Source organism: Monodon monoceros, unplaced genomic scaffold, assembly GCF_005190385.1.
Source record: "Monodon monoceros isolate NGI ecotype Baffin Bay Population unplaced genomic scaffold, NGI_Narwhal_1 Super_Scaffold_17, whole genome shotgun sequence".
Classification (NCBI taxonomy): domain Eukaryota; kingdom Metazoa; phylum Chordata; class Mammalia; order Artiodactyla; family Monodontidae; genus Monodon; species Monodon monoceros.
In genome coordinates, this window is record NW_021703773.1 from 20144433 (window position 1) to 20166231 (window position 21799).

The window sequence follows — 21799 nt, forward strand, 5'->3', positions numbered from 1 at the left end:
GCATTTTAAATGGGATTTTCTTAGATCATTCTAACAAGATTTTATTATCCTTTTTTTTTTTTTGCCTAAATGTTCTACTACTCATCCTGAAATATCCTCATAAAGTTTATAAAATTCTTGCATTAATTACTTGCACTTCAGAAAATAGCATCTGGTTTGTAAACTATGAATAGTAGAAATATATTGTCAAGAGCAGAATGTAGACTTTTTCTATTTTAAAAAATAGATTGAATATGAATATGCTATATGGGAAAGTATAATACTCCACATAATAACTTCATGATGGAAGTGAGCTATATATTTCCTTCTAGAAAGACTGAGGTAAAGTATTCGCCGTGAAATAACAAAGAGATTTTTTTCTTCAGAGAATCTATATCATTTGGTCACCTATGCCCTCTTCATAATTCTCTATTTGAAATGACTAATGAAAATAACAGTTCTTTGATACTGGTAAAAGTTAGTTTGTTGACTGGTGTTCTCTTAGACTTTATAGGTAGTAAAAGAATAATCCTAACTTTTTGCCTTGAAATAAGAGTTAGCATCAGCACAATATTTTGTTGTTACCTTCTTTCTGAGACTAAGTTTTAGAGAAAATTTATTTTTAGGAAGTTCAAAAGAGATGATATGCCATTAGATGATATGATATGCCATTACATTAGCTACATATTTATACCACCACTGATGTAAGTTACTACATATAGTATTTTAATATGCTGCTCTCTTGCTGAGGCTCATTCAGATTTTCTTATAAATATGTTGGATTTCTTCTGATTGCCCTTCCATAGCCACCCACCACCCAGCTTACCTGCTTTCTACCCCTATAGTTCCAAGGGACACAAACTAAATCAGGGGGTTTGCTTCCTGACTTCTTTTTTTTTTTTTTTTTTTAACATCTTTATTGGGGTATAATTGCTTTACAATGGTGTGTTACTTTCTGCTTTATAACAAAGTGAATCAGTTATACATATACACATGTTCCCATATCTCTTCCCTCTTGCGTCTCCCTCCCTCCCACCCTCCCTATCCCACCCCTCCAGGCGGTCACAAAGCACCGAGCTGATATCCCTGGTTGAACTTGGCTGATGGGAGGCATCAGTAGGAAATCGTGGCAGAAGGAAAGTGAGGTCAGGCTCTTTATTTCTCTGGCTTTCTTGCTGCTAGGTATCCATGGGCTAACTCTGTATGTCCAGGAAAGACCACAGCTCCTCTCAGGCAGCCTTCTCTGTACAAGAGTCCCTTCAGATTTTGGTAATAAAGTCCCCTCTGTGCCCCTTCAGGCCTAGCCCTGGAAACAACTTCTTGCTTCTAGCCCCAACTATTATGCAATCCTTTGTAGCTTCTCTTAAACCCTGTCTGCCTCTTTGTAACTACGGACATGTCTTGTTTTATTGTGCTTCACTTTATTGCACATTTAAGTTTTTTTATAAATTGAAGGTTTGTGCAACCCTGCGTTAGACAAGTCTCTGGGCACCATTTTTTCCAATAGCATTTGCACACTTCACGTCTCTGTGTCACACATTGGTAATTCGCCCAGTATTTCAAACCCTTTTTCGTTACTATTATATTTGTTATGGTGATCTGTAATCAGTGATCTTTGGTGTTACTATCGTAATTAATTTTTTGTTTTGTATTTTTAAATTAAGGTATGTACATTTTTTAGGCATAATGCTATTGCAGACTTAATAGATTACAGTAAAGTTTGAATATGACTTTTAAATGTGCCGAGAAGCTAAGAAATTCTTGGTACTCGCTTTATTGCAATATTTGCTTTTTTGTGGTGATATGGAATCAGATATTGTAGGTTTGATATTGTAGGTTTGATACGTAGGAATCAAACCTACAATATCTCTGAGATATGCCTGTAGTCTTCTATTAAACTCTTTTCAAAATACCCAATTTGAATGAGCTGTCTGTTTCCAGACAGGACTCAGACTGATACACACACTATTTTTGCATATCTCCATTGATATTCAGTCCTTGAATTTCTATGGAGACTCATTAGTGTTCATATGTATGGTGTCAGAATAGACATCTAATAGTAAATTTTCAGACATCCATGGCACAAGTAAAAATGAGAAACAGCCATACAAGATGGACTATCTGCTATAGACTTTGTAGTCTATAAACTTTATTCAGAAGCAGAATACCTCACTCAGAGTCACGTTTCTCATTTTTAGGACACAATAATAATTAGCTTGTCTCTCTGTCCTACCTAAGACATTTTATAAACTACAAATTGGAATGAAGAGCTTAAAAGCACACTAACAGCAAAGTTTAAAACAGCAAGAAAGGTGACAGGAAATATAAATAGAAGACACAAGCCTTAAAAAACACAGCCGTCTACAGCAAAGGGAAAAAGTAAACATTTCTAGACACCTTGATAGATGCTGGAAACGTCATCACATTCTAACCCAAAGGACAACTCACATCCATAATGGTGATCCCAGGCTACATTGTCCTGTGCCTAAGAACACAGGAAGGCATAAAATATACCTTAGAAAAATCCTGTCAGTGATAATTGGATTTTGTTAAAGTTTTTTTTTTTTAACTTGAAGTAACAGTATTTAAATATCTGGAGAATGAGATGAATTTATATCAGAATTTTACACACATGTATAGCATGAAGAGCCTTCCTTATCATAATTGATGAAAACTCCATCTATCCACTTGTTCAAGTCAAGACCTTTGAAATCATCTTTGATTTCTCTCTTTATTTCATATCCCACGTCTATTACACCGAAATCATCTTGGATTCAGAATATATCTTGGATCTAGACCCTCAACACCTTTTAATCTAGACCTTCACCACCTTCTTGCTACCTTTTTTAAGGTGATGTCATCTTTCCTTGACTTCAGTGGCCTCGTAATGGTCTCCATGCTTCTACTCTTTTCCCCATAACATCTGTTGTCAACACGTGAGCCAGTGTTCATTCTGAGGATAGGTCAGAGCAGGTCACTCTATTCAAAACTCGTCTATTGATAATTTGGAGTAAAAGCCCAAAACCTTGCAGTGGCCACAAGTTCCTACACGATTAAGTCCCTCTACTACCTCTTTGAGCACATTTATTAAAACTTCCTCTTCATTCTTCCAGACACACTGGTCCCTTGCTGTTCTTCATATATGCCAGGCACATTCCTGTTCTGGGGTCTTTGCAATGGCCATTTTTTTCTGCATGTATCTTTCCCTAATGACTCATGGCTAAATTCCTCACATCCTTTATGTGGTTTCACTTAAAATCCTTCTCAATAAAGCCTACATTCACCACCTGATAAAAATTGCACTATTATTGAAAATTTTCATTCTCTTTGCCCTGTTGTATTTTTCTTTTTATTTTCCAAAGAATTCCCACTTTTAAACATACCATACAAGTTACTTATTTTTATGTGCAAATTTATCGTCTATCTCCCTGCCTCTGGAATATATACTCTTTAAAGGTGATGTCTTTGTTTTGTTCACTGATATGAGACTTAAAAACTGCCTGGCACATCGTAGGTGCTAAAATATTTAATACAATGTAAGAATCAATTTAGAATTGCTTAAGAGGTTTAAACTTTTTATCATAAAAGGTATAATAAGTGTAAATTAATATTATAATTTTAATAATTCATGTCAATCTATGAAGCTAGTCTTAAGAATTCTCATCTCTTCAAATATTTTAATTTTGAACAAGAGCACATTGTTATCATGGTCTGATATTTTATTATGTTGTCCTGGAAATTTACTGGGGTTTTTTTGGACCATCTGCTTAAAATTACACTTAAAACAGAGTAATCTCTCCTCTTTATCACAAAACATATAATTGCCATACTTAAAGGATTATGTAATATTAATCAATTTGATGTTATATATACTTAATACAAATAAGCTATATGATCCATAGCATTAGAATGTTAAAGAACTAATGTATATTGAATCGCTAGCGTGTACGTTTAAGATGTGTATCCTTAATTCCACTACTAAAATTGGTTTGTGTTTTCAGCCTGGTGCTAGGTAATTTGTATATGCTGTTTCAATGAATTATCTCAACAATTCTATCAAGTAGGTAAAATGATATGTACTTTATATGTGGGAAAACTAGAATAAGAAGAATTTTAAAGTCATCTGCTTCCAGCAGCATTAATAGATGTCAGAGAGTGCACGATCTCAGAGCCTGTGTGATGCCACCATACTGTGAGAGGCCAGCTGTGCTAATTTATGTAGGAGGCTAGATTCAAACACCGTTTTTAACTAAGGGACACTCCTTTCCAAAAACACAAGTTCTCGCAATGAAAGGAATGCAGTTCCACAGTAATGTACATAGTAGCTATTTTTGATATTCATTTCAGAAAGTCAGGCATTCGGAACATAACTTGTTCTCAGCTTTTAAGAAACTTTTGGCCGCTCTTCATCCAAAACTTTGGCTTCACTTTTATCGCATGACATAATAAAGTGCAGATAATGTAAAAGACAAGTTCTTCATCCACGGGTGTGAGGAGACCAACCACTGATGCCGACTCTTCCAGGGGGGTGCAAAGCACACACATACACCTTTTCAGGATAACCTGAAAATTCAGGTTATCCATGTGAATATAAAGTTGATGTAAAAAGTAATGAAAAAGAAAAAGTCTAGTCATATTCACAGAGTTGTTAGGCCAACCCCTAGAAATGAAACGTTTAAATAGTAGAAATCTATAATTTACTCTAACTGTTGTGAAATGTCACTGAGGAGGTCTCCAAACAAATATACTTTGTGGTGGGTAAATTGTTATGAAAAAGATGAGGGGGGAATTCTTCCATTTTAAGATGCTGAGAGCAGCAGGATGTGTAGCCACTGGCTGTCATTTCAAAGCCATAGAGGACCTACAGGGTGATTATCTGGCTCTGCTGATACAGTTCCTGGATTTTATCTGCACTTATTTAAAAGTGAGTCATTCCTGATGCATATTGACTCTGAAGTTAATGGTGAAGGATTATATTTCAAAATAAAGAAAGCATTTTTTTTCCTCAAAGCATCTTGTAACCCTAAAAAAAAAAAAATTAAAATTGTTAAATTAAAATCTGTTAAATTAAAATTGAACAAGAAAGAGTATAAGCTAGTTAATAGTAAAAATGAGAAATAAAAGGTCATATTTGGGGGTCTATTTATATTACTCAAAAATAGCAAAACAGATGAGACATTTTTTGAAATAAGTGTGATTTTTTTTTTTTAGGATTTATATTTCCTAACTTAAAAATATGATGATCCATGAATTTTCAAATTTTTGAGATTTCCATTGAAAGAATTGCTTTCTCCAAGTATTTTTCCAGTTTTTTGTTTAGAAATAGCATTGTTGACGTATAGTTCACATACCATAAAATACACCCATTTCAAGTGTACAATTAGTGGTTTTTAGTATATTCGCATACTTGGGCGTCCATCATCACAACCAGTTTTAGAGCATTTTCATCACCCTTAAAAGAAAACCCTGTAGCCTTTAGTTATCACCCCTTGCCCCAATCATCGCATCCCCTGCAGCCCTAAGCAACTGTTAATCTACTTTCTGTCTGTAAATTTGCCAATTCTGGACATTTTATAAAAATGGAATCATCCATTATGTGGTCTTTTATGACTTTTTTTTAACACCTTTATTGGAGTATAATTGCTTTACAGTGTTGTGTTAGTTGCTGCTGTATAACAAAGTGAATCAGCTATACGCATACTTAGCATAATGTTTTCAAGGTTCATCATGTTGTAAAATATATCAGAATTCATCCTTTTTTATTGCCAAATAATTCCATTGCATGGTTTTACTACTTTTTATTTTATCCATTGATCAGTTAAAGAAAATTTGGGTTCCCACTTTTTGCTGTGATGGAAAATGCTACTATGAACATCATGTACACATTTTTGTAAGGACATGTTTTCATTTCTCTTGGGTATAGATCAAAGAGTAGAATTGCTGGGTTCTATAGTATCTCTATGTTTAGCCTTTTAAGGAATTGCCTATGATGCATATGTTATACATTTTAAATTATCACACAGTTCTTTTTAGTTTGTTCAGCTTTTTTTCTCGTTGTAAGGGCAAAGGGTGACAACTTCCAAGCTCTTTACATGTCCAAGCTGAAACTGGAAATCCTGATACCCTTATCCTCTTATCCAGAGACCTATTTGTCTTTCCCAACCATGGATTTCTGTGTCCTTGAGGCTGTGCGGCCAGAACTGGGAAGGAGAGCTAAGCTTAGCTAAGCTGAGTGTAGTTTTGATGAACTTGAGTTTTCTCTTTTCTGAGATTGTGTCAAATATACTCTACCAAGAATCACTCTATTCCCTGGGGATGATTTGTCTTCAACTTGAATACCAGTTCAGCGTGGAGCCTCCATATTTTTCCCTTAATACCATGGATATCCCCTGTACCACCCATCATAGAGTGAGACAAGTTTAGGGCAGAAACCACAATTTTATGCATGTTTCCTTTTCCTCTCTTTTTAATTTTTTTCTTTCATTCTTTGTCTTTCCCGTTCTCTTTCTCCAAAATCTATGGCGAAGGTGTTACATTTGTTTGTTTGTTTAATTCCTGCTAGTGGGTTTTTTTTTTTTCCTGATTTTTAAAATTTCTGTTAATCATTTATTGGAATTTGGGAGATTCTGTATTGACTATCATGGAGATGTCTACCTGGAAGTTTGAAAGAAATTTTTCAAGTAGAACATTTTGGCTAGTATTTGCAAAAATGTTTAGAATATTTTTACATGGGAAGAAAAAAAGAAAAAAAATGATTTTTTTTCTTCAAGTAAAAGACAACCTGGGAGGGAGAACTCAGTGACAGATCCCTTGACTAGTGGTTAGTAGATGCAGGGCTCAGCCTGGTTGTGCCACCGACCCTGATGCTGTGACTTAGGACAGAGGCATCTACATCCTTCAAATACTATTTGCCATCTATTATATTCCCAGCATTGTATCACTGGGCATTCATTGATGAGTAAAACAAATTCCTACCCTCAAGGGCTTGCAATCCAGAGTTAAACATTCCTTTAAAATAGAAATTAAAATAAGGAGTTTCACTGTTTCTTAATCTGCTTAAAGCTCACATTCCCATCCCATTTTAAGAGAGGCTTGCCTAAATACTGAGTAGTATAGGACATTTTGCTCTAATGTTCTTTGATTCCCAAGGACAAGAATGATAGAACTTGAACAAGGTATGTGATGGAAAAAGAAAGGATCTCTGTCATGGTGGACTTAGCTAAAGAAAACATAGAGCTGATAGGTTTGCACTTAAAACACTTTAAAAGGAATGGGAAGTCCATCAGCATATTAGATGTCCATACTTTCTAAAAATGTTTTCTTAAGTTACTGAATAAGACATTAGAAAATCTGATGTCCTTGAGCTCTATACTCTGCGGTTTCTTGGCAACTTAGATGAAGCAACTTTTCATTGCTCATCCACTTAATACATTTTTTTCAAACTTTTTTGTTTATTGAGTTGATGTACAATATGTGTTTCAAGTGTACAACATAGTGATTCACAGTTTTTAAAAGTTAACTTCCATTTATAGTTATTATAAAATATTGGCTATATTCCCTGTATAATACATTTTTCAGTTTAAACATTACCAAGCTTGCTACTGTATTCCATAATTTTCAGTTCTGTAATCATCGAGAGAAAATATTACAACGGTTTAAAATGACAGGTAAACAAAGGATGGAAGAGGTTTTATTAAATATCCTCCTAATTCAGGGACAGAAGAGTACATTAAGAATTATTGTTCCTGTTCCCCAATTTTTTTGTGCCCAAATGGCTGAGCATTGAACTCCAAGAGAAGAAAAGGTGAAGGATTTGATTGGGGCTCCCTTCTCTTCCCTGTGCAAAAGCTGCAGTTAAGAACACAGGGGGGATAGGAGTATCTGTTAAGACTATTTAACTCTAAGCAAGAGTACCCTGAACCTTGTTTCTGAAGCTTCTTTACCTTCATGTTATTTATTTATTCCACATACAGTTCATTAGAACTTCACTTAAAGATGAAGAGATATAGCAAATAATAGTATCTTTCATCTAAGACCAGAACATTCCAAGCCTTTTCAAAAGGTATTGCAAGAGGAATAACGTATTAGCTGTGAAGGCCTTGCTTGCTTGTGTCTCAAGTCCTAATCATATAAGTTAAACACCAAGATGCTTTTCTGTGAAGTCTAATAATCAATTTATTTTTTTTTTGCATATGTACAATTTCTTCACGGTAATGTTGCTAGCAGAACACTGGAAATAACTCAGATGTCAAATATCAGAAAAAAAATTACTGAATTACTGTATATCCATACAATGAAATCCTATGCAGCTAATTAAAAATTAAGGATGTACCTTCTTATTCTCAGTATGTGTGTGTGGGTGGGGAGGGTCAAGGCAGGTTTTGAATTTAAAGAATGTCTAAGACATTTGCTATCATAGGAGAAAAAATGTTCTGTTGATGGCTTAAAGTAAAACAAGGAAACCAACCTCCCACTATGGCCACTGAACCTTGGAGCAATACTGAGCTTGTCTTTAGTATGCATATCTCCTAGCACTAGATAGGTCTTTGTTCCAAACTTGTCTTTAAAGCTACCTGGAGCAGCACAATATCCAGAGAAGTGATATTCAGAGCCTCAGGAGACAGCATTTTATCCAAGTGCAGCTCCTGGAAACAAGATGCATTTAGAGGATTTCATCTGATGTTGGGAATTTCCAGGTAGGCCCAGCTGCCTCTGCAACCCCTGAGCCCATTTCTACTTGAAATATCTGCCAAACCACAAGCACCATGATCATGGTTAATGTTCACTGAGCTCTTACTCTGTACCAATTGTATTATATCTACTGATTTATTTATTTCTCATAATAATCTCACAGAGGAGGTGAAATTATTGTCTTTGTTTTAAATATAAGGTTAAGTGAAAGTAGGTGACTTATTTAGGACCACAGGCCCAATAAGAATTGAACCAGAACTGAAGTAGAGGTAGTCTGACACTAGAGACCCTGCTTCTGAGGCTAGGATAGGACCCATCCTATCCTCTCTGAGGGTCAGTTTCAGACCAGGATGCTATAAACACTCTTCAAAGGTGCTTGTGGTTTAAGAAACCTGTTAGCCCAGGTCCTCCCCCCAGCATAGTACGGCATGCAGCCAGCTGGCATAGGAATTTGCTCAGAAATGCCTCTAACGCTAGGTAGGATTATCTGGCTTATGTTGAAAGGTTTTGTGCTGGGTTACTTTCAGATGTGTCACTGAAGCATCATTAAATGATGCCACACAATCATAGACTCTGGGGACCTAACAGCAACAAACAAACCTACCTGCAGACATTCCAAAAGGCTTCACGATTTCTTTTCCTGCATCCTACCCACTAGCCATATGATTAATTCACTCTTCCCCACAAAGACTCATGTTCTTCTTGACTCTGTGAAGACTCATACATATGCCTGTTTTTTGTTTTTTGTTATTTTTTTTTGCGGTACGCGGGCCTCTCACTGTTGTGGCCTCTCCCGTTGCGGAGCACAGGCTCCGGACACGCAGGCTCAGCAGCCATGGGTCACGGGCCCAGCCGCTCCACGGCATGTGGGATCTTCCCGGACCGGGGCACGAACCCGTGTCCCCTGCATCAGCAGGCGGACTCTCAACCATTGCGCCACCAGGGAAGCCCCATATGCCTGTTTAAATGTTGCCCATCCTCATGATTCCAAAGATAGGCAAGCTTTCTTAGTTTTCCTAAGTGGAAGTAACAGTTCCTTCTGTGTTTTCATTGTGATGTTTGCCATTCATTATCCTCCTCATCTAAGAGCTATTTTATTCCTTCCCTCTTTCTCTTCCCTAGCCGTAAAGTCATGTTTTTCATACCAGATTCGGTCTTTTGTATGCCATGGTGCCTTGCCCGTAGTAGGAATTCAGCAAACATTTTTTAAAAGAAGTAAATCAAGAATGAATGAAGTGTGTTGAGGAGGCATGATGCAGGGGAATGTTAGCAAATTTTAAGGGAGAGGTTGATAGAAGCAAACATTCATGCAGCAACTGAATACTTTGGCATTGCGTCCATCAAGCAAGGCCATTACTCAAAGGATGTGATGCTTATTTTTATGTAGCATTGCCAGATGCATATGAAATTCCTCTAACAGATCTTTGTGGGGATCTAGCTATCATATTCCATTCCAGTAAAGCTATATGGAAACATGACTAATAGGACAAAAATAAGATAAAATCAGCATGGGGTGTTTGGGGTAAAATAGCTCCCTTTGCATGTGGACATATTTTGGGGGTTGCACAAGGAAACTAACAGAGAGATGAGATTCCTCCACCTAATTTCACTTTCTGTTTCCATAGACACTCGCCACACTTTCTTTCCTATCAAAGGCATGGGTAAATCCTACTTTATAGAACGCATGAGGGAATAATTTATCTAACTATGACTTCAGGGATACCATAGTATCTCTAACCCCTCCTTGGATTCCTTCAGAGTTGTGGGAGATGCAGATTGGACTGTTGTTTAGGACATCAGACTCTCAAGGGTTTAATCATTGTTCTCCAGTATCTGAATCTCAGCCTCTTTCTTCTGGACACTTGACTGTCATATGACCATAGATAACAGCTCCTTTGGCATTGGCATCATGTAAAGTTATGTACAAAGCAGAAGGTAAATGTGTATATTGATAATAGGGGGTGTCCTCTTCTCAATCCCATCCCATCCTGATATTAACGTACTGAAAGGTCTAATTTTTTTTCAAAGACTGCTTAGTGGCTTTCAAATCAGAGCAAGGGATGGTAAGTGATGTGTATGAATGTCATCAAAGTGTTGGAAAAGTTGCCTGCAATGTTCCCACTGCAAGGAGAGAACACTTCTCTAAGTGAGTTCCCGGGATTCCCTTCTGCTTACACAGGGCTCGACTCACACCAAGAAATTTACTTCTGCTTTTCTAGGCTGACCATTCCCTTCCCACTGATACATTCTTTCTATAAGTGGTGTTGACACTGTTTCCATATCCCAGTTCCCATGCCGGGGAGATATCCTATGTGGGGAGGTATCCTCATGGACCACTTTAAATAATTTAACCTTCTCAAGCATAAACACTGGCTCCCTCATGTGATGGAATTGACACTGGAGTGCCCAGTTACCCTCCCCTCTTTTGCCTTTTCAAGTAACACTGTCACACTCAGCCAGGCAAGTCTATTCTTATGACTCCCTTAATTTTTTATTCTGCATTTCAACTCCTTTCCTTTATACATTTCTCCAAGGCTAAAATAAATTATTCTTCTTTGTTTTCTAAGAATCTTTCTTTTTCTCCTTCAGAGAGCTCTCAGAATCTCATTTCTTAAGGTTTCCCAATTAAATATAAGATAGCAATTTCTCTTCACTGTCCTAGCAACTAATTCCCATATTGCAAATAAGCCTTCAAAACTGAGATACACTTGTAAAACTTCTCTATTCTAATTTGTGCCTTTGTTGGGATGTCTGTGTTTCTATATTGACTGGACAGGAGATAATGAAAGATTTCAAATATATAAGATTTTCATAAAATTCTTAATCACATTTGGCTGGATACTCTGTATTGGTTCATTCAAACTCCCTTATACTTTATCTGGGAAGGTTGGAAAGCTAAAAGGTGCACTCTCCATACTCCTTTGCTGCTAGGATTCTGGATGGATGCACCTGTGTGACACTGGGAAGACAGGAATGAGCAGAGTCCCTCTTCCTGAAGGTTTTGGATGGTGCGGCTGGCCAAAGCAAGTTCATGGAAGTATGAAGTTCCTCGAGCACCAGCCAGTGACCATTACGTGGAGTCTTGGATGTTGAGACAGTGGTGGCAGAGGAGTTTTAGCTTCTTATTTCCAGCAAAGCTCCAGTGTGGTGACCTCAGAGATAGTTGTTCTGTGTTGTTTTGTGTGTGATTCCAAGAGAGAAAACCCCTTGGACCTTCTACAGATCTTGCAAATATCTAACTTGCTGTATGGGATACCTTCCTGCTTAAAATACCTGGAGTTCTTTCTAGTTCTGTCCCCTAACTCTAACTGATGCATTCCTCCCATACTTGTGTAGAAACTGTAACATCCAGGGACCTCCAGACCCATCCCCCTAGAAGGTATCCACCAGTCTCAGCAGCCTCAGCACTCAGCAGTCCTGCTGGACAGTGTGTCCTCATCATATCATCCGGAATCTATCCCAGCTTCCATATTTCTGTGCTCTGAACAAGCCCTTCACTTTTAGTCATGACCCACCCCCTTCTCCCCCCTCCTCCCTGACTCCCTTTCTTGTGCCACAAGCTTAAGAGTCTTCTTCGGTTTCCTTAAGCCATTAGCGCAAAGTGAACGACTTCTTCTGCATTGGGTGTACAGTTCTATCACTGAACTTTTCACCCGACCCCACATGAGGCCTTCGGATTTCTATCTCCTCTTCTAGACTGTTAGTTCCTTGAGCTGGGGTACCTCCTACCCCATTTGTTCTCAAACATTTAAAAAATGAATACTAATTGCTTGGTAGCATTTTGAATGAGTAAATGGAAATTATTCCTGGCTTCTCAATGGCTTCATAGTATTTCTGTCTCCCTTATGCTCGGTACACTTTGCAGCTGCATATAAATTATAGTGACCTATTGGATGGCAGTGTCGTCCACCAATGAATGAAGTAAAGCATCAAATCTTTCCACCCTCACAAACAGTATTTACACATATTTTATGGCTGTTTTCACACTGATTTACCCCACTCAAAGCATATGCATTTGAATATGATCTGCTTTATAGCATAAATTCTCAGAGGAGAGAATTGAATCTGTTTAACTTGTTTGATATAGATACTGTGGCTGAGTCTTCAAAAATATACTAGAGGAGGGATTGGTTCAAGACGGCAGAGTAGAAGGACATGCTCTCACTCCCTCTTTTGAGCACACCAGAATCACAACTAACTGCTGAACAGCCATTGACAGGAGACAGTGGAACTCACCAAAAAATATACCCCACATGCAAAGACAAAGGAGAAGCCACAATGAGATGGTAGGAGGGGTGCTATCACAATAAAATCAAATCCCATAACTTCTGGGTGTGTGACTCACAAACTGGAGAACACTTATACCACAGAAGTCCACCCACTGGAGTGAAGGTTCTGAGCCCCACGTCAGGCTTCCCCACCTGGGGGTCTGGCAATAGGAGGAGAAGTTCCTAGAGAATCAGATTTTGAAGGCTAGTGGGATTTGATTGCAGGACTTCAGCAGGACTGGGGAAACAGAGACTCCACTCCTGGAGGGCACACACAAAGTAGTGTGCACATCAGGACCCAGGGGAAAGAGCAGTGACCCCATAGGAGAATGAACCAGATCTACCTGCTAGTGTTGGAGGGTCTCCCACAGAGGCGGAGGGCAGCTGTGGCTCACCAAGGGAGAAGGACACTGGCAAGAGAAGTTCTGCAAAGTACTCCTTGGCGTGAGCCCTCCCAGAGTCTGCCATTAACCCCACCAAAGAGCCTGTAGTTTCCATTACTGTGTCGCCTCAGGCCAAACAACAAACAGGGAGGGAACCCAGCCCCACCCATCAGCAGACAAGGAGATTAAAGTTTTACTGAGCTCTGCCCACCAGAGCAACAGCCAGATCTACCCACCACCAGTCCCTCCCATCAGGAAACTTGCACAAGCCTCTTAGATAGCCTCATCCACCAGAGGGCAGACAGCAGAAGCAGGAAGAACTACAATCCTGCAGCCTGTGGAACAAAAACCACATTCACAGAAAGATAGACAAAATGAAAAGGCAGAGGGCTATGTACCAGATGAAGGAAAAAGATAAAACCCCAGAAAAACAATGACATGAAATGAAGATAGGCAATCTTCCAGAAAAAGAATTCAGAATAATGATAGGGAAGATGATCCAGGACCTCGGAAAAAGAGTGGAGGCAAAGATCGAGAAGATGCAAGAAATGTTTAACAAAGATCTAGAAAAATTAACAGAGATGAACAATACAATAACTAAAATGAAAAATACACTAGAAGGAATCAATAGCAGAATAACTGACTCAGAAGAACGGATAAGTGACCTGGAAGACAGAATGGTGGAATTCACTGCTGAGGAACAGAATAAAGAAAAAAGAACAAAAAGAAATGAAGACAGCCTAAGAGACATCTGGGACAACATTAAATGCAACATTAGCATTATAGGGGTCGCAGAAGGAGAAGAGAGAGGGAAAGGACCCGAGAAAATATTTGAAGAGATTATAGTCAAAAACTTCCCTAACATGGGAAAGGAAATAGCCACCCAAGTCCGGGAAGCGCAGAGAGTCCCAGGCAGTATAAACCCAAGGAGAAACACGCCAAGATACATAGTAATCAAATTGACAAAAATTAAAGACAAAGAAAAATTATTGAAAGCAGCAAGGGAAAACTGACAAATAACATACAAGGGAATTCCCAGAAGGTTAACAGCTGATTTCTCAGCAGAAACTCTATAAGCCAGAAGGGAGTGGCATGATATAATTAAAGTGATGAAAGGGAAGAACCTACAACCAAGATTACTCTACCCGGCAAGGATCTCATTCAGATTCAATGAAGAAATCAAAACCTTTACAGACGAGCAAAAGCTAAGAGAATTCAACACCACCAAACCAGCTCTACAACAAATGCTAAAAGAACTTCTCTAAGTGGGAAACACAAAAGAAGAAAAGGACCTACAAAAACAAACCCAAAACAATTAAGAAAATGGTAATAGAAACATACATATTGATAATTACCTTAAACATGAATGGATTAAATGCTCCAACCAAAGACACTGGCTCGCTAAATGGATACAAAAACAAGACACATATATATGCTGTCTACAAGAAACCCACTTCAGACCTAGGGACAGACTGAAAGTGAGGGGATGGAAAAAGATATTCCATGCAAATGGAAATCAAAACAAAGCTGGAGTTGCAGTACTCACATCAGATAAAATAGACTTTAAACTAAGGAATGTTACAAGAGACAAGGAAGGACATGACATAATGATCAAGGGATCAATCCAAGAAGAAGATATAACAATTATAAATTATAAATTATATATGTAACCAACATAGGAGCACCTCAACACATAAGGCAACTGCTAACAGCTATAAAAGAGGAAATCGACAGTAACACAATAATAGTGGGGGACTTTAACACCCCACTTTCACCAATGGACAGATCATCCAAAATGAAAATAAATAAGGAAACAGAGGCTTTAAACGACACAATAGACCAGATAGATTTAATTGATAGTTATAGGACATTCCATCCAAAACCAGCAGATTACACTTTCTTCTCAAGTGCGCACGGAACATTCTCCAGGATAGATCACATCTTGGGTCACAAATCAAGCCTCAGTAAATTTAAGAAAATTGAAATCATATCAAGCATCTTTTCTGACCACCACGCTATGAGATTAGAAATGAATTACAGGGAAAAAAAAACGTAAGAAACACAAACACATGGAGGCTAAACAATACGTTACTAAATAACCAAGAGATCACTGAAGAAATCAAAGAGGAAATCAAGAAATACCTCGAGGCAAATGACAATGAAAACACGACAATCCAAAACCTATGGGATTCAGCAAAAGTAGTTGTAAGAGGGAAGTTATAGCTATACAAGCCTACCTCAAGAAACAAGAAAAATCTCAAATAAACAATCTAACGTTACACCTAAAGGAACTAGAGAAAGAAGAACAAACAAAACCCACAGTTAGCAGAAGGAAATAAATCATAAAGTTCATAGCAGAAATAAATAGAAACAAAGAAAACAATAGCAAAGATCAATAAAACTAAAAGCTCGTTCTTAGAGAAGATAAAAAAAATTGAACAAACCATTAGCCAGACTCATGAAGAAAAAGAGGGAGAGGACTCAAATCAATAAAATTAGAAATGAAAAAGGAGAAGTTACAGCAGACACGGCAGAAATACAAAACATCCTAAGAGACTACTACAAGCAACTCTATGCCAATAAAATGGACAACCTGGAAGAAATGGACAGATTCTTTGAAAGATATAACCTTCCAAGACTGAACCAGAAAGAAATAGAAAATATGAAGAGACCAATCACAAGTAATGATTAAAGATCTTCCAACAAACCAAAGTCCAGGACCAGATGGCTTCACAGGTGAATTCTATCAAACATTTTGATAAGAGCTAACACCCATCCTTCTCAAACTCTTCCAAAAAATTGCAGAGGAAGGAAAACTCCCAAACTCATTCTATGAGGCCACCATCACCCTGATACCAAAACCAGACAAAGATACTACAAAAAAAGAAAATTACAGACCAATATCACTGATGAACATAGATGCAAAAATCCTCAACAAAATACTAGCAAACAGAATCCAACAACATATTAAAAGGATCATACACCATGATCAAGTGGGATTTATCCCAGAGATGCAAGGATCCTTCCATATACATAAATCAATCAATGTGATACACCATATTAATAAATTGAAGAATAAAAACCATATGATCATCTCAATAGATGCAGAAAAAGCTTTTGACAAAATTCAACACCCATTTATGATAAAAAATCTCCAGAAAGTGGGCATAGAGGGAACCTACTTCAACTTTATAAAGGCCATATATGGCAAACCCACAGCAAACATCATTCTCAATGGTGAAAAACTGAAAACATTTCCTCTAGGATCAGGAAGAAGACAAGGATGTCCACTCTCACCACTATGATTCAACATAGTTTTGGAAGTCCTAGCCATGGCAATCAGAAAAGAAAAAGAAATAAAAGGAATCCAAATTGGAAAAGAAGAAGTAAAACTGTCACTGTTTGCAGATGACATGATAGTATACATAGAGAATCCTAACAACGTCACCAGAAAACTACTAGAGCTAATCAATGAATTTGGTAAAGTTGCAGAATAAAAAATTAATGCACAGAAATCTCTTGCATTCCAGTACATTAATGATGAAAAATCTAAAAGAGAAATTAAGGAAACACTCCCATTTACCATTGCAACAAAAAGAATAAAATACCTAGGAATAATCCTACCTAGGGAGACAAAAGACCTTTATGCAGAAAACTATAAGACACTGATGAAAGAAATTAAATATGATACCAGCAGATGGAGAGATATACCATGTTCTTGGATTGGAAGAATCAATATTGTGAAAATGACTGTACTACCCAAAGCAATCTACAGGTTCAATGCAATCCCTATCAAACTACCAATGGTATTTTTTACAGAATTAGAACAAAAAAATCTTAAAATTTGTATGGAGACACAAAAGACCCCGAATAGTTAAAGCAGTCTTGAGGGAAAAAAATGGAACTGGAGGAATCAGACTCCCTGACTTCAGACTATACTACAAAGCTACAATAATCAAGACAATATGGTACTGGCACAAAAACAGAAATATAGATCAATGGAACAAGATAGAAAGCCCAGATATAAACCCACACACCTATGTTCAACTAATCTATGGCAAAGGAGGCAAGGATATACAATGGAGAAAAGACAGTCTCTTCAATAAGTGGTGCTGGGAAAACTGGACAGCTACATGTAAAAGAATGACAATAGAACACTACCTAACACTATACACAAAAATAAACTCAAAATGGATTAGAGACCAAAATGTAAGACCTGACACTGTAAAGCTCTTAGAGGAAAACATAGGAAGAACACTCTTTGATATAAATCACAGCAAGATCTTTTTTGATCCACCTCGTAGAGTAATAGAAATAAAATCAAAAATAAACAAATGGGACCCAGTGAAACCTAAAATCTTTTGCACAGCAAAGGAAACCATAAACAAGACAAAAAGACAACCCTCAGAATGGGAGAAAATATTTGCAAATGAATCATCAGACAAAGGATTAATCTCCAAAATATATAAGCAGCTCATGCAGCTCAATATTAAAAAAACAAACAACCCAATCCAAAAATAGGCAGAAGACCTAAATAGACATTTCTCCAAAGAAGACATACAGATGGCCAAGAAGCACATGAAAAGCTGCTCAACATCACTAATTATTAGAGAAATACAAATCAAAACTATAATGAGGTATCACCTCACACCTGTTAGAATGGGCATCATCAGAAAATCTACAAACAACAAATGCTGGAGAGGGTATGGAGAAAAAGGAACTGTCTTGCACTGTTGGTGGGAATGTAAATTGATACATCCACTATGGAGAACAGTATGGAGGTTCCTTAAAGAGCTAAAAATAGAATTACCATATGACCCAGCAATCCCACTACTGGGCATATACCTAAAGAAAACCGTAATTCAAAAAGACACATGCACCTGAATGTTCATTGCAGCACTATTTACAATAGCCAGATCATGGAAGCAACCTAAATGCCCATCAACAGATGAATGGATAAAGAAGATGTGGTACATATATACAATGGAATGTTACTCAGCCATAAAAAGGAATGAAATTGGGTCATTTATAGAGATGTGGATGGATTTTGAGACTGTCATACAGAGTGAAGTAAGTCAGAAAGAGAAAAACAAACAACGCATATTAACGCATATTTGTGGAACCTAGAAAATGGTACAGATGAACCGGTTTGCAGAGCAGAAATTGAGACACAGAAGTAGAGAAAAAACGTATGGACACCAAGGGGGGGAAAGCCACGGGGGTGTGGTGGTGGTGGTGTGATGAATTCGGCGATTGGGATTGACATGTATACACTGATGTGTATAAAGTGGATGACTAATAAGAAAAAATTTATATATATATATATATATATATATATATACACACACACACACACACACACACTAGAGGATAATAATTTAAATACTCAGGCTAAGTGGGACATTCTATTAGAGGCTTTTCCATTCCGTGCTTGAACAAAGAAGTATCCCTATTTGTTGGTTCATTTGTATGAAGAACAAGTAGTCAAAACTGTCTTCTACTGTAAGGGGAAAAAATTACAGCAGATGGCTATTATACTACTTCTGAACACTGGTATTTCCTTTTATGGGGGTTAATGTTTGAATGTGGCATGAGAATTATTACAAGACTTATGTTAATACTAAAATGTGCAGCTAACTTTCTGTATAAAATTTTATTTTCTACTGAATTTGTTATTCTGTCTGATCATTAAAAAATATGTATTTATGGGAATGCCAAAGCAAGGAGCATATAAATTTATTTCTCTTTGTGTAATAGGGTGTGAGGGAATTTAGTTTTTCTCACAGTATGTACTTTTAACTTTTTTTAAAAAATGAACTTTTTGAATCTTTCTTTTTATTGGAAGAGATGTTATTCCAAAGAAACATTAATTTCTTTTAAACTGAAAATTGTTACCACCGTTTCATGATTTTATGTTTTCTTTATATCACACCCAAAGTCAAAAGTCAGTAATGAGTGCAAAGTATTTATTAAGAATGAAGGTATAAAATAGGGTTATAATGGAATACTGACAAATTTTATATAGTTTTCATAACCATTGCTAAGCTCCCTAAAGAAATATCTATTCCCACCAGGAGAACCCACACACTGAATGTGTTTATGTAAATGGGTTATTTTCACATGAAGCTCATTCCAAGCTACTTTTACGAACCAGAAATCTTTGCATCTTTGAGAATGAAAATTGAAATTTGTCCAGTTATTGGGCAATATGGACACCGTCAACATCAACACTCACAGTGAATTTTGGTACATGTACATTAACTCCTTACCTACTAACTGTAGGGCTTTATTTTAGAGACTTTTTTTATAATATCCAGTTTTAATTTTAACTTTTAATTAATTTTTTTTTTTGGCTGTGCCACGCAGCATGCGGGATCTTAGTTCCCTGAACAGGGATCTAACCCATGTGCCCTGCAGTGGAAGCACAGAGTCCTAACCACTGGATGGCCAGGGAATTCCTAGAGATAAGTTATATTCTATGACTTTAATATTAAGCAAATTGAAAATACTCTTTTAAAACATATTTCTTTGCATTTAAACATATAAATGGTTCAGCATTGCTGTGTGGCCACTCAAGGAATAAGATGACCCCCCTCAGAAAATTTGATTTGTACATCAAGACTGATAGCACCATCCACACACCAACAGAGTATGACCCGTTTATTTCTCACATAATGAAACATTTTAAAGAGAGGAGTGAAAAGGTCCCAAGTCGACCCCAAAAATCGCTTGAGAGAGAAAGAAAGAAGCCTGGCCGGGGGTTTCTACGGTGGTTAGAGGGTCAGCGTATGATGGTTATTTTGAGTAGTATGAACTTCCTCTTGGTGCTAAACGAGATCACTGAGACTTTCGTGTCACCTTGTCCAAATGTGAGATGTACGAGGGAAGGAGAGTGGGGGTAGGATTAAAACCTGTCAGCAGTCAGATATCAAAAATCAAGTCAGAATCTTTAATATAATTATGCTTGGAATTTTCTTCATTTACATAATATTGAGCTCCCTTCGGAAGTTAGCGATGCTTTGTATCACACAACTTGACAAGCATAGCAGAACGAACAAGAGCCTTGGATATAGATGCCCCGAGTTCACATTCTAAGTTGTTGCTTGTTTGTTTTCTTTTCCCAGGGCTCTAATGAGAAACTGATGAGAATAAACGGATGGAGAATGCCTGGTGCACCTGAGAGATGGTCAATAACCGTAAGTCTTAGTATATTTTGCTTGAGATTTTTCGTAAGCGTTGACTCCTCTGGCGTTTATGGCAAATTTGGTTGCCATAGCTACAGAACAAATAAAAATAAAATTTCACCTTTGCCAAAGATAAACAAAGAGGAACACTAGTTAAAATGGTAAGGACAGATTTTAATCAGTAATAACTATTGCAATAGGGAAAAGAGTCCATCATGAACTAAACTCAACTTCGATTTGTACAGAGATGAATGGGTGTTCTATAGAGAAAATGTGGGTTTAGGGAGGGGGCAATCAGCGGCTTGGTGAACAGAGTCCGGTAAATGAAAAATTACGAAAAGCGGAAGTGGAGATTGGTCCGTGTGAAATCACGTGGGTTTGCTAACTGGTGCTTGTCGAAAAGTTGAAGTTAGGCTCCTATTTTCCCACAGAGACTGAGAGACAGGGGCTGATCTTCAGGTGTTGGCTGGAACAGTGAATTTCTTTGGCAACCTTGAGTTTTCTCAGGCAAGCACTTTAGGGGTGGCTAAAGTCTTCCCAGGGATGCAGCGTTGAGCTGTTAGAAACTGTTAGTGTCTGTTCAAGTCTTTACAGGCCAACCTGGAGGCCTATCAAGAAGAGAGTTCAGCGGACCCTGGTTAGAGTCTGGTCAAGGAGAGAATATTTATCACCTTAAAAAGGAATATTAGAGGAATAGTTTTTGGAAATTTATACTAAACTTAAAAACTGCTAAAATTATTTACTAACATAAGCTTAAAAATTCTTAGTCTTCTTTCGAGATAAAAATCTCAGCATATGGAGTCATTCATATCAAAATGAGGTTGAAAAAGTATATGAGGTTTATTCTTTTTTTGGAGAAGGGTTTACGAAGGCAATTTTAAAAATTTATTTTGAAATAATTATAAATTCACAGGAAGTTGCAAAAAAAATGTGTAGGAGGTGTCAAGTACCCCTCACTCAGTCTCCCTCAGTAGTAACACCTGACATCATTATAGTATAATATCAAATTCAGGAAATTGACATTGTACAATCCAAAGAGCTTATTCTGATTTTATGGGTTTTATTCTTAGGCAGCAAAGTTAGTATTTTAATTCTATAGTGATATGCTGCCCCTGGAATGCAGAAAAAAAGACCCTTCAGTCATGCTAAGCTTTGTCATGTACCCATGACTTGAGTTGTACTCTTTTCAGTACTTTTAGTTCTGTCATCCCCATACACAAGGCTCTATCATTTCTCTCATTCTTTCGCCTTATTTTGTTTTACTTTTTATTTTGACATAACTTGAGACTCTCGT